This window comes from Montipora capricornis, chromosome 3 (genome assembly GCF_036669925.1).
Source record: "Montipora capricornis isolate CH-2021 chromosome 3, ASM3666992v2, whole genome shotgun sequence".
Taxonomy (NCBI): domain Eukaryota; kingdom Metazoa; phylum Cnidaria; class Anthozoa; order Scleractinia; family Acroporidae; genus Montipora; species Montipora capricornis.
The window spans coordinates 54,848,759-54,862,520 of record NC_090885.1 but is presented as its reverse complement, the minus strand read 5'-3'; positions in this window follow the sequence as shown (position 1 = coordinate 54,862,520).

Genomic DNA, 13,762 nt, shown 5'->3' with positions numbered 1-13,762 from the left:
AAATGTCACTACGGGTTGAGCGAAGCTCGCTTAAGGGGCCACATACGAGGAACAAGCATTCCTGCCAATGCCCCTAGGAAAGTCTGAGACGCTCTGGCTTCATCCTAAATGGATGTCCTCTGATGTAATCAGAGAGGCCGACAAAGTAAGATCGATTAGCAAGGTAGTGCGTTGGTGCTATAACAGAACTCAGACCTCCTTCGTTCAACCCACAGTGTTATGTTACTTTTGTATCTTCAAATTTGGAATTTGTCTAACTTTCATTAATTTGTTTAGCTCATAATTGTCTGAGACATCACATCGCATTTCTTGTCTGAGACATCATGGGAACTGCTTTTGCAAAAAAAATTCGACCTTAAAAGTTTTGTGACTCAGAGGTCTGTTTCGGAGCAATGCGTCTTACTTTGTATACAGTGATATTGTTTGATATTATTAAAATGAGAGGTGTTTACGGACTAATTCCAGTATCCCAAAATGTTAGTAAGTAGTGAAACAAATGTGACCGACTTGCGCGCTGTGATATCTCGAAGAGGTTTATAGTGTTTGAGGCCACAAAAGCTAGACCAGGTTTCCGGCCATTGATATTCTGCAACTTCTGTTCATTCCCTTATATTGAATCCACGTTCTCTCTTCACAATCTATGCTTTTTACAGATCGGAAAGGTCAGCCACTGCCAAGTATTCTCAAAAGAGATGAATGCGCCTGATAGCCAGTAGCGATAACTTGAGTTCCTTCATTTTCCATTCATTTTAGTTCTTCCTTGGCTTTGAGAAAACGATACCGATTCGTTGGATATAGAGACGTTATCTTTGGTATTTTGAAACGTTGAAAGATTTCATAACTAATCGCTACTGAAGAATAGGTTGCCTAATGACCATGCACACTTGAAACGAACTAACTAGCACCCCACAATCGAGCGAAAATCAGACATAGACGCAATATATAACTGGAAAATATATGTAGGAAATGTCACAACGTGTTGAGCGAAGCTCGCTTAAGGGGCCACGTACGAGGAACAAGCAGTCCTGCCAATGCCCCTAGGAAAGTCTGAGACGCTCTGGCTTCATCCGAAATGGATGTCCTCTGATGTGATAGAGAGGCCGACAAAGTAAGATCGATTTGAGAGGTAGCGCTTTGGTGCTATAACAGAACTCAGACCTCCTTCGTTCAACCCACAGTGCTTTGTTACTTTTTTATCTTCAAAGCTTGGAATTTCTCGAGCTTTCATCAATTTTCTTAGCTCATAATTGCCTGAGACATCACATCGCATTTCTTGTGCCGTGTGGGGAACTGCTTTTAAAGAAATCTACGACCTTAAGATGTTTGTGACTCACAGAGATCTGCTTTGGAACAATGCTTCGTAGTTTGTATGCAAGAAAATTATTTGAAATTCTTAGAATAAAACATCTTTACAGAGTAATTGCGGTATCCGATCACATTGTTCGGAAGTGGACTCCCATATGAAAAGGCCGGGGGTGCTTGTCGGAAATCTTGAAAAGAATGATGTACTAAGATCCTGTCTTGTGGGCGTCCAAATAATGGGTTTTAATTAGACAAAATTAAAAATTAGTTAATTGTCAATTGTCTCCTGCCATAATTTTTGGGCTCACTACCCTTAAAGGGACCGCTAAAGCTCCCGCTGTGGACCTTTTGAAGCTGGACACCCTAAGAGGAACCAGAACCCTTTTTTTAACCCTAAAAGGTACAACGAGCACTCCCGTCCTTTTTATATGGCAGTCCCCTCCCTCGGGATAAGTGGTGAAACAAACGTGGCCGACTTGCTGTGACATCTCGTACAGGTTTTTGGTGTTTGAGCCCACAGAAGAGAAAACAGTCAAAATAAAGGGACGTTTGGAGATTGCTGGATGCACATATGTCAAAGGACTACACCAAAAATGACCTACGAAAAAGAGTGCCAGCTTTAGCTCTTCGCTATTTACAGCCGGATATCTGGCCATTGATATTCTGCAACATCTGCTCATTCACATGTTCATTCCGTAATAATCCGAGTTCTCTCTTCATAATATTTTTTAAGTTCACCGGAAAGATCAGCCACTGGCCAAATCCTCTCAAAAGGGATGAATGCGCCTGATAGCCAGTACTTCATTTTTCATTCGTTTCAGTTGTTCCCTGGGTTTGAGAAAACGATAAGGGATTTGCTGCAAACAGTGCCATTTCCTGTCCGTGAGTGCTATATTTTTTGAGGGCCACATGTTAACCCTCAGTAAATAAGAAGTGTCCCGTTGCATTTCTGAAGAGGTTTTGTCCAAGATTGTTGATTCCAACTATAATTTTAAAACAGCCAAACATGGCGCAGAAAAGGACATAGCATTTTTGCTTGTCATTTTGGGTGAATTCCTTTGTTAAGACAGTCTCGTCGGGAAAATGAATTAGCCTTCTCCGCCATAAGCTTCTCCGAAAAGTTTGGCTAGATTTAGCATTTGCGTTTAACGTCACGGTGATTGACGAGCGTGAACCTTGCCTGAAAGATCTCATAGCCACTCTCTATTTGAAACAATATGTTGCCTAATGACCATACACACTTGATGGAAACTTAAATCGGACTAACTCGCACCCCACAATCGAGCGAAAATCAGACAAAGATGCAATATATAACTGAAAAATATATGTAGGAAATGTCACAACGGGTTGAGCGAAGCTCGCTTAAGGGGCCACATACGAGGAACAAGCATTCCTGCCAATGCCCCTAGGAAAGTCTGAGACGCTCTGGCTTCATCCTAAATGGATGTCCTCTGATGTGATCAGAGAGGCCGACAAAGTAAGATCGATTAGCAAGGTAGCGCTTTGGTGCTATAACAGAACTCAGACCTCCTACGCTCAACCCACAGTGTTTTGTTACTTGTTTATCATCAAAGCTCGGAATTTCCCTATATTTTGTCAATTTGCTAATCTTACATCTGTGAGAGCGCTCACGTCATATTTCATCAGCGTGGGGAATTATTTCTGAAGAAATCTTCGACCTTAAGTGTTTTGTGACTCATATATCCTATTTTGGACCAGTGCTTCTTACTTTGTATGCAAGGACATGTAATGCTTGATATTGACGTCAAGTCTGTCAAGAATTTGTCGTTTCCATAAACGAGAATGTTTAATAGATTTACCCACACTCAAATAAAAAGACAATACACATGCGTGCCCTGGAAAAAACGTCAGCTTACACAAAATTAATTGTACCACAACTGTGCGAAAATCCAAAGAAGGTGCTATATATACTAACTCAGCAAAGGTCGCCATGGATGGCGACGGGTTGAGCGAGGTTTCCTTGCGAGCCTTGGCCTCGTAAATTCAGGAAATATTTGATCACCCAAAATAATTCCTGGATGAAATTTCGATCATGTTTTACTTTATTTTCTGAGCTCTGAGGTGATACAAGATGCATTTGCCATGATGACTGGTTCCCTCTTCGGACTTGACGACTTCAAACTGCACACTTGATTTCAGAGTGAACGAAGTTGGATTTGCCTTCTCTATCCAAACACTCCTGTATTTGATAGCCTAAGTTGTTCGCAGTTCAATTTTTTGACTTGCTGTTAAAAGCTTAAAAATTTCATGATTTGTTCAAGGGTTGCCAATAGCTTAGTGGAATCACTTGAGCTTATGAAACGAGAAGTCCGTGTTCAGGGTTGTACACTCCTTCAAAGCAGTTTTTTTTCTTAATCAAATACTTCTTATTTATTATTGGGCCCAAATTATATGGTAACTTACCTTTACTTCCACTGACATTTTACTGCCAGCAACACGGTAGCAGAGGACTTTTTTGTTTCATTTTCCTTTTATTTGATACCAGTGAAAGCTACGAGTTCCCGATAGCTCAATAGAGATGAACATAAATTTGATGTCACGAGAAGGTCGTCATCCCCAGTTCGAGATTTCATGAATGCTCTTTTCATCTTTCTTTTCCTTTTTTTAAACTTTTCAACCTTTTATTGTAAGCAAATTATCGTAAATATAATGAAAATATATTAAACACAGCATAAAAAGCTTGTTATTTGCCCGACTTTCTCACTGCAATGAAATTTGCGCAGTGAAATTTGCATGACATAGCCTTTTGTTTCGATTCATGAAGAACTTATCACTGATTGGTTCTCGATAATCTTATCCATATTCAATTCATATTTCCAGATTTTACTCATTTTTCGCTGACCGTCATGGTGGTGCTGTGCCGTTTCTCTGGGATTTGAACGTCGAACGGATTTTTTCGGAACCGGATAGGCCAGGAGGAAGGAAAAAAATATTTTCTCCTTTTCATCCAAGACTGGTAAGTTGGAAGAGTCATGCGAAGTTTTGGTTATATTTCGATCAAAGGTGCAGAAGGCAAATATAAGTTTCTTGGCGAAGCAAAAACAGCCAGCCAGCCAGCCAGCCAGTTGTTTAAGCTTTGAACTAAGCCGTTTTCATGTCAAAAATAAACTTCTTGATTAGTTTAACTATGCCTCACAGCATTTTACGTAAAGGGAAATTCCTGGTTGATAATTTTGCTGCTGTTTTAGAGGAGACATTATCCAAGTTTTACTGCAAGAAAATTACCCCTCTGAGAATTTGAAATTCTTGTGCCCGTAAACGTTTCAAAAACTAATGTGGTGTTTTGTTTGTCTTTTTCTCCACAGGAAACGATCTGTCTTAAATATTTGGAAGAACGAAAGAGAATTTTCTTCTCATGTCGCCGCTCACAGGTAAGCTTGAAATTTATCTACAGTGACTGCGGAACACGAGTTTGATCTCTTCGACCTTGTGCATGTCGTCTCATCAGTTGTTCTTCTATATTATATTCCCAGGACACAGAAAAAGAAATGCAGCAAGAATGAAGACATCAATTGAAGACCTAGATGGAAACTCGCCAAAGATAAGAACGGTAGACTTAAGATACTACTTATAAATGGTGGCAGGAAAAAATACTCAAATTTCCTTTAGAAAGGATTTACAATAACTTCAGGAGTAAAATTGCTCAAAGGCCATTTTCTGTAGTATAAGATTCTCTTGTCGGATTGCACACTTCGCCCTCAAGTACAGATACGATGTCAGGCAGCTCAGTGGAGAATGGACATAAGAAATTGACTCAAGAGAATGGTGGAGAATCGGTGGAAAAAAATCAGTGGACAATGAACATAAAAAAAATTGCTCATAAAGTTAAATACCGATTTAGAAATAACAGGGGACATTTAATAAAGAAAGGGAACCTTTCTAGGCAGCCACCATTTCAACATTGAGCGATCATTATCCGATTAATCCTCGGGAATAGTTTTTGTTCAAAATGACTTAGACTTTACTTTTTAATGTAATTTGAATGGCCATTTACTTGTCTCCTCCCCCATCAAAATATTAGAGATTACAATGATCGCTCAGTGTCTGATTATCGACGCTGTACACTTCTTTAAATGGTGTAGCAACATGATTAACAATTTTAAGGAGGTACTGGCTGATGAATCAGTTATTCGGCGATATAATGCAGCATTAGGTGGCTAAATTTCTTTAAACACGGTTCTGCAAAAATGTGTAGGCTGGCATTATTTAAATCTTCTTTCCCAAACGATATAAAGTATTTATAAACACTACACTTGCTAACCGAGTTCTTAAAATTGACAAGTAATAAATCTCGCATTCTTAAGTCATTGACATACAACCATAAAGCTGTTAATTTGCGACTCTCTTGATAAGTGGTTTGCTCTGCTTGTAAAATGTTCTAAGATAGTTCATCATTTGTTTTGATGGTAAGGCATTAAATTGTCCAAGTTTAAGGCTATGAGGAGCTTTGTTTGAAATAATGCTGTTGGGTCTTTTGTGATCCAATTCGTTTGTGTCCAGGCAACAGAGGTCACTTTTCAAATTAAGTATTTAGGCAGAATTTTAAATATTTTCTGCAAGCTAATCAAAATTTCTTTACTATAAAAAGAGCTGCTTTAAGATTCAATTAAACAGAGGTATCGACAAGTTTTTATGGAATATTCTACTGGAGTTTCGTGACACTTGTTACTTTGAAATATTGTACTCGTTTTTCGTAAGACCTCACACTTCGAAGCCCAAGTTGTAGAATAGAGTTTCCGACGCTACACACTGATTTTATGCTTCTACTCTGTTAGCAACTTCCATAAATTCTTAAAACTTGATTCCATTTGATAGCCCATGAGTAGGCCTTTATAGATTATGCTAGCATAATTTTTGGCATAATATCTACCAAGTAGCAAAGCTAGCCTAATTCGCATATTTTGATAATTATCGGATCATTTTTGATGCTACAATTTGCTCATTGTTCATCTGTACTCCCAAGTCCCAAGCACTTGGTGACGTTATTCGATGCAAGCAAGTGGAATGCTGCAATATAACAATCGCAGATAAGCTACATGAGAGTATAGTCTAGTACTAGTGTGCATGTTAACATGAACCACATGTTTATTTGAATTTCATTGTGGATTTGTTGCGTTTCTTTCATGTAGACCAACGGCTTCGAATTAAAAAAAAATATTTTTTGGACTTATTTGCAATTTTTTCAAAGAGCATAATTTTAAAAAAAGGGGAATGATTTGGAAAAAAGAGCATAATTTCAGCATAATTTCGCCAAAAAAAAAGCAATGCTACTAGCATAATATGCTACAGGTTTACAATTCTTTTACAATTGTCGTGTACGTCAGAAAAGTCTTAGCATTTTAAAACAAGTCGTAAACGCTGCGACAATCGTAAGTCATGTCATAGGTCTGTGAAAAGCTTGTCGTAAGCGCCAAATATCGTTCCTTGTAAATTGGTCCTACCCTCTGCTTAGTAACCTCCAGCGTGCAACTATAAATAGATGCTACAATATGCATGAATCGTTTACTGTTTGTTAAAGATGAAAAAAGAAACCATTTTGCATTCCATTAAAATGGGGCGCCCGTTTTCGGGGAGCTACAAGGATCGTTCGTGTCTTTAAACCAAAATTAATGACCAAGGAAAGGTGCATTGATCGTACGCTTGTAAAACCATGTTTTATAACATAACCAAAACATCTCGTGACTCTTTTGAATGCCTCTTGTTCATAAACTTGTCGAGATGGCTTTCCCTTAGGCTCGCAAATCGCTTTACCGGTGGTTTCAGCAAAATACCCGCTAGCGGGTTAAGACATTACGTTCCTAAGTCTTTTTCATAAAGCTGAAAAGAAATTTAAGCGTTTTTTGTGGTAGACTGGTCGGTCATTATTTGTATTCTGAGGAAAAAGCATTTTTTCCCCTGCGCACGCGTCAGTGTTTTCGTCATAACCATTCACCAATGGGAAAACAGTAAATGTGTAATTGACCAATCATATTTTCCCAATCGTCATATCATTAAAAAATAAAAATTATAAGATAACTAAAGTAATATTAAAAATTTAAAAGCAATATATCTTACACTTTATCCAAATTAGGGTCTGAACATAATTAGATCTCTAATGGTTTTTATTCTTGAAAATAAATTTAGCTCGAATAGACCGCAGTAGGTTAAAATTTAAGTAAAGGAAAGAAATTAGATTCGATTTTATTGTTTTGACAAATAAGACTGTTAACTACAACATGGACTCGACTTTTGGTGACAAACAGTAGTAACAAACTACTTTAGAAAAAGAGTGACTATGTGGCAGTTCATCGACAGACTTCTGGCGATGACGTGAACAACGGCAACCGATCGAGAAACTGATCGCGAGACTGATCAAACCTGGCATAGATTATTGGGGTCTCTCAAACTCAACAGACCGAGAATTGAACAGAGGACGAACAATTAAATAAATAGCGAATTCAACTGGGCCACCAACATCACCAAAATGCGTCACTTGGAGCAACAAAAGTACTTTGTATTTAAAAAACTCGGATTAACTCTGAAAAACGGGACAAAGACAGACGATGGACCAGGAGCACTTCGAAGGGTCACATACTTCAACTGCAAGACACCATAATTCAAATCGTGTTTATAATTGGCAGGAATTCGAACGAACGACACACTGCAAATTGTAAACGGTAAATGAATACTATAAAAACAAAATGTAAAATAATTAAAAATACTTTAATGGCAAGCCTAACAACGTAAGTTTCGGTTGTGCTACATGAATCATCTCTTTTAGTGTTGCTACAGTTGCTTACTCACCCAACACCGCACGCGTGTTCTAAATCTCCTGGGCAATCAAATTTTATCGGTGAATATGACGTTTTAGGCTTTCAGATTTCCACAATCATTTGGAAGCAAGCCGGGTCTTGAAATCTGTGCTGTGCGATGTTTGACAGATTGGCCTCAACCGAAAATTCCGTATCAATTGAGTTATTTGACGGGGACGAGATATGCTTATGCCCAGTCTAGAATGAAATATGCATTGAGTAATTTTCACAAGTTAATAACAAATAAACACTAACCGTGTTTTTGGACATAGACATTTTATTTAATTTTCTTTTATTTTCTCGGACTTTTCTTGCATTACGTCATGATAAAATATATATTTTTTAAATTTATGATTTGGCGCGTCTTGTCGATGATCATTTTACATTGTTGGTACCTCCTTGAAATGTCTGACCTGCTGGCTACACCGCGTACAATGTAGTCGTTTAGCTTATTACAAAACTCTTATGTCTGGTGAGCAGCAAAGAGCGCATTTTTTCCCATTTTAGCGCATTTTTTGTTTCATTGCGGGCCTACGTATTTAGTGTTTTGTGAGGCTAGGTCATTCCGGTTAGTGTTGTCTTGAGAAAGACTGTTGTTGATGACACAAGCGAAGTATCCACTACAAAGGCGCATTAGGATGCAGGTAGCCTTTTTTCCCACGTGCGCGTGAAGAGAGAAGAAATGCCACTATTGACTTAACTGACAGGCACTCCACGGAATGTGTTACCTTTGCCAGTGACTTAATGCAAACTTCGAATGACTGATTGACAGCACCAACATAACCGACAAGCGAAAGACAAAATTGACAAATCCTACTAACAATAGACAGCAAGAAAAACGGATCAAACGTGGTCACTATAATCATAGCAATCGACAAGATCACAACTTACCCTACAGACAAACAAAAAAAATCAGTTTTTAATACAAAAGCTCGCGTGTGAACAAGATGCACTGATAATATTGGCCGACGTGTCTGTGACCATGAAAACATCAGTATCCTCAGAGGTCCACTATAAGAATAGTAGCTTTACTGTGCGCGAAGATATCTAATTTGAGGAACACCAAAAATCTCTGCATTTCATCTACATTTTTTGTAATAAATTGCGTTATTCCCTGGATAGTGATATATCCAGTGGATAGTGCTTATCAGTCGTTCGAAAAACGGGGATCACGGCAATAATCCGAGTACTTTTCTATCCACTGACATTACACAGCTCAGCTGACTTCGACGAAACCTTAGACAGGCACAGTCTCGATACAGAATTAACTATGAGAGGGTGATGTGAAGTGCTATTTTCTACCCATATAAACCAGGTGGGCGTTAGCCCTTCTAATTGAACTGGGCCTACTCGAGGACAGAGAAAAACTCTGACCAGGGTGGGAATTGAACTCACGACCTTGTAGCTCAGTCGGTAGAGCAGCAGTGATCTAACCCGAAGGCCGTGGGCTCAATTTCCACCCTGGTCAGAGTTTTTCTCTGTTCTCTAGTGGGGCCATTTCCATTAGCAGGGCTAACGCTCACATGGTTTACATGGGTAGAAAAAAGCACTTCACATCACCCTCTCATAGTTAAGTCTGTTGAAATATAAGCGCTACACGGCCAACGTTTGCATAAACGTAACCCCTTGTACAGTCTCGATGCAGTCAGACAAAACGCGGTTATTTGGATGACCAAAAGCTAATGGACAGCAAGGAATCTTTGAGTTGAGAACGAGTCAGGTTATGAATACGAGTTTACCATTGTAAGCAGGTGCATAAGGTTCGAAGATTGAACTTTTTGTTTGTGCACATCATAGTCGATAACTCAGACCCTAACGAAGTCCAAACTAAGGGTTTTCATCGACGGATCAAAACGCACGAATCCTCGTTCAGCTTTCACAGTCAATACTGTCACGAATGCCTGACAGACGACTACTGATTCACTGACAATATTCGATCGCATTACTAAACGTTTGACAGAGGACTTCTGCTGACGCTGTCGAAAGTAGGTGTCATCAACAACAGTTCGTCTTGAGACTACACTTATCCGGACGACCATAATTCAACTAGTTAAAAATGAGGTTATACAGACCACAAAAAGAAACCAAATAATGCAAATCTACAGATGTAGGCGTATTTGGCAACAAAAATCAGGATCCTGCAAAAAGATTAGCTTGTTTTCCGCTGCTAATTAGAACTTCCATCTCACTTCTTACGTAAAATACCAAACTAGAGCGACGTCTGAAATAACTCAGTCTTAGTTGACTCGATTTCCTTTGGTTCATTTCCAAAAATGAAATCACTTTATTTCTTAAGCGTTAAAAAAAAAAGCAGGAAAGAGAAAGCAGTCAGTTTTATTTTTAAGTGCCTGAGACTATCCAATTTGTAGCGAGTCACCGAAGAAAAGTTACAAGCCGACTTGCTCGTAAACTACTCCAATCTATTTTAGAAAAAAGAACAATTTCAGTCTCCTTGGTAGATTTTAAGAGCAAACAAATTACCGGCAAACGAAATAATATTTTAGCTAACTAGTTCAAAACCTCGAAGGTTTTGAATATTGCACTTCAGCCCATATTGGCACAACTTCGCCCGGTTTCGATCAAGTTCATATGTTATGCTATTAAGCAGATATTAGGGGTAAAGACGTAAACATAACCTTTTCACTTCGCATTGGTTTGTTCACCTCGGTCTGTATAACTATCAGCCTGTTCAGTTTTGTTTTGCGGAAAAGGGAAACGTTTGACTTTGACATAAAGAAAATAGCGAAAGCGCTAGCAGCAGCGAGCAAAGTTTTAGAAGCTTTCAAAGACATTAGAGTCGTGCAAGAAGCTCGAAGTAGTAGTTTATTTAGAGGAGGAGACCTTTTCTACTGGACAGCATAGGGCGCTTCGGCAACGCATTTTGCAATACTTTCTACACGCCTTAGGTCATCGGCCAGTGTCATCTTGGCTGTTATGCAAACAGGAGTATAAATATAGTGGATAGATGGGATTATGACTGATTTTAAACCATGAAATTATTTTTGCTTTCAAACACGAAACATTTTAGTATATACTAAAACAGTGGATACCGTTGAACGCGCGCGCTGATTGGTTACTCAAACTCCGGATATCCTTTGCTGTTCACCTCCTAGCAATTCGCGCCAGAAAATGTTGTGATTTTTGCAGGATTAAATGAGTTAAAATCATCTTCAAGTGCTATATTATCTCATTGTTTTAGTATATACTAAAACAACTGTAATTTCACCTCAGTGTCGGTGGCAAGTGGTGAATATTTACCTCGCCGCTTCGGTGAATAATTGTTAAATATTTGTATTTGCATGCACCTGAATGGCTGACATTTTAATTGTCTTTCGGTTTATACATTAGCCATTTTTGCTTTGTTCAATAAACAATATTCTTTTCAACTAAGATTAATTTGAACAAAAACAAAAACAGTAAAATGACAGCCATTTATAGAATAAGGTCTGCCAGCTACGACTTTTTGGGGCAATTTCCTCTGAAAGTCGGCGCCGCATTTAGTAAGCTTCTTTTTCAAAACACTGCAAGGTTAACCTATTTATGCGAAAAGAAAAACAGGGACGAAGGTAGTCAACACTTGAGCGTTTTTTCAGGGTTGAAAGCATTTAAGGTAGAGCCGTCTAACCACTTTTCCTTGAAGATGTTGCCAGGGGAAACGCTGTGCAATTTTAGTCAGATTTTCCTGCCAAAAAACTTAGAAAAAGTACGGGCGCTTAAAGTACGCATGCGCCAGCTTTTTTTTTTTTCAAAAAAACCTTATAAATAATCGCTGTATAATGAAACGCATGATAAAGAGACCATAAAACACAAGTTTTTATCTATGTTTGTTTATTTCAATGGAAAATATTCTTATTTGTAAAGAAAATGGTTTGACGCCGTATTTTTTGCAAGTGTCATTTAAGCAAAAAGGTCAAAGTCTACTCTACGGGAAAAAACTTCCGTGCTTTTTCTCTATTCGTCAAGGGGAATGGAAAACAACTTTACTTGCCTGGTACATTTTTGTAGTTAACACAAAATTCGTCGACAAAAGCCTCCCCTAATCATTTTAGAACCATTACGACAAACTCATTTTACCTTTTAATCCCTAACATTTCTCTTCTTATACGCCGTAGAAGTCACCAAAACTAACAGACATTTGTTGTACAACCAAACTAGTGAGAGAGGCTGTTCTAGTCCCTCAATGACATCACAAACCGGCTTGCAACGAAGAGTTTCCAAACGTCATTGCACAGCGTTTTGTGATGACATAGAAGGAATAGATCCATTCCTCTCGCTAGCATGGCTGTTCGATAAATGTTAGCTAGTTTTGATAGCCTAACGTGAAATTTTGGCTCATAAAAACGTAAATCTTTAGGATATACAGTAAAAGATGTTTCCGATCCGTAAAATGAACCGAAGTTATACCTATTTTGCAAAAGGCACCTCTTATCTTCCTGCCTTCGACTCCATCACCTCCCGTAAAGCGCATTAATGCATTTGTCTTAATGTCATGATTAAGTCAACAAAACAAGCACAGCATTGAGAATCGTATTAAAGCAAACATTTTGGTGTCTTAATAACGAAACTGTAAAGGAAAGTAGGGAAATAATCTGCGAGTGCAATACGCAACGCAATGCCCCTAAAGCAACGGTGGTCTGCAAATAGACCTTATTCATAAATAGCGGTCAATTTATAATTCTTTTGTCCAAGTGCAAATTAGTATACCAAGCCTCGATACCATACAGTGAATTGAAAAGAATTATTGCTCTAAAATGAGGCTTGATAGGCTAATTTGCACTTGGACAAAAGAATTATAAATGTGACCGCCATTTATGAATAAGGTCTATGTGATTTTCCTAATAGGAGTCGGTCCATAAACAGACTGTTATGTTGTCAATGACTTGCCTCACTACACAATTGTCAATAGTCTTCATGGTGCGATGGTTTGGTTCGTGCAACCAAACTGGACAACCACGCAAATTTTGTGGTTTAAAGTGCGATGGTTTGGTTCGTAGTGTATTCAGGGATTTGAATAGGTGAAAGGTCAAAGGAGTCTTTAACGGACCACTGGAAGAACATGGTTTGACTCCATGAGTATCAGTAATCTTTCTGTTAGACTGACTGAGTGAAAAAGACGTTACCCCCAAGATAATTTTGATGGTAAATGGTTTGAATTGTGGTATAGGAGTTATAAGAAGTTGCGAGTTCCCTCTGATGATCTCTACGAGATTGTTACGTTGACAAATTTTGAGTCCAGGACGATTGATAATCTGTTTGGTAACCGTCTGGTAAGTACTCTTAGTCAAGTCAAGTTAAGTATTTGAGTGCATGTAAGTCAATTGGCTTTCTTGCGTGGTTGTGTGGTTTAAAGTGGTCAATGATCAGACCGAGAGTAAAACCAATCTAGTTGTTAAGTATTAATTGAGAAAGTAAGAATGCTAGGATCCCTATTATCCACCCTTTTGGTCCGTATCTGGAGAGCAGGAGTGATAGATCTAACGGGGAATATACGGCTAAACTCTTGCTCAAGTATGCTGCATTCGACTGCTACATATGGCATAACCTATTACACTCGCAGTTTTTCCCTAGCTTACTTCCCTTGACAATAGCATCATTATGGCACCGTAACATTGGCTGTTATCGTTAGCTTTTGCTTGTTTTTGTGTGAC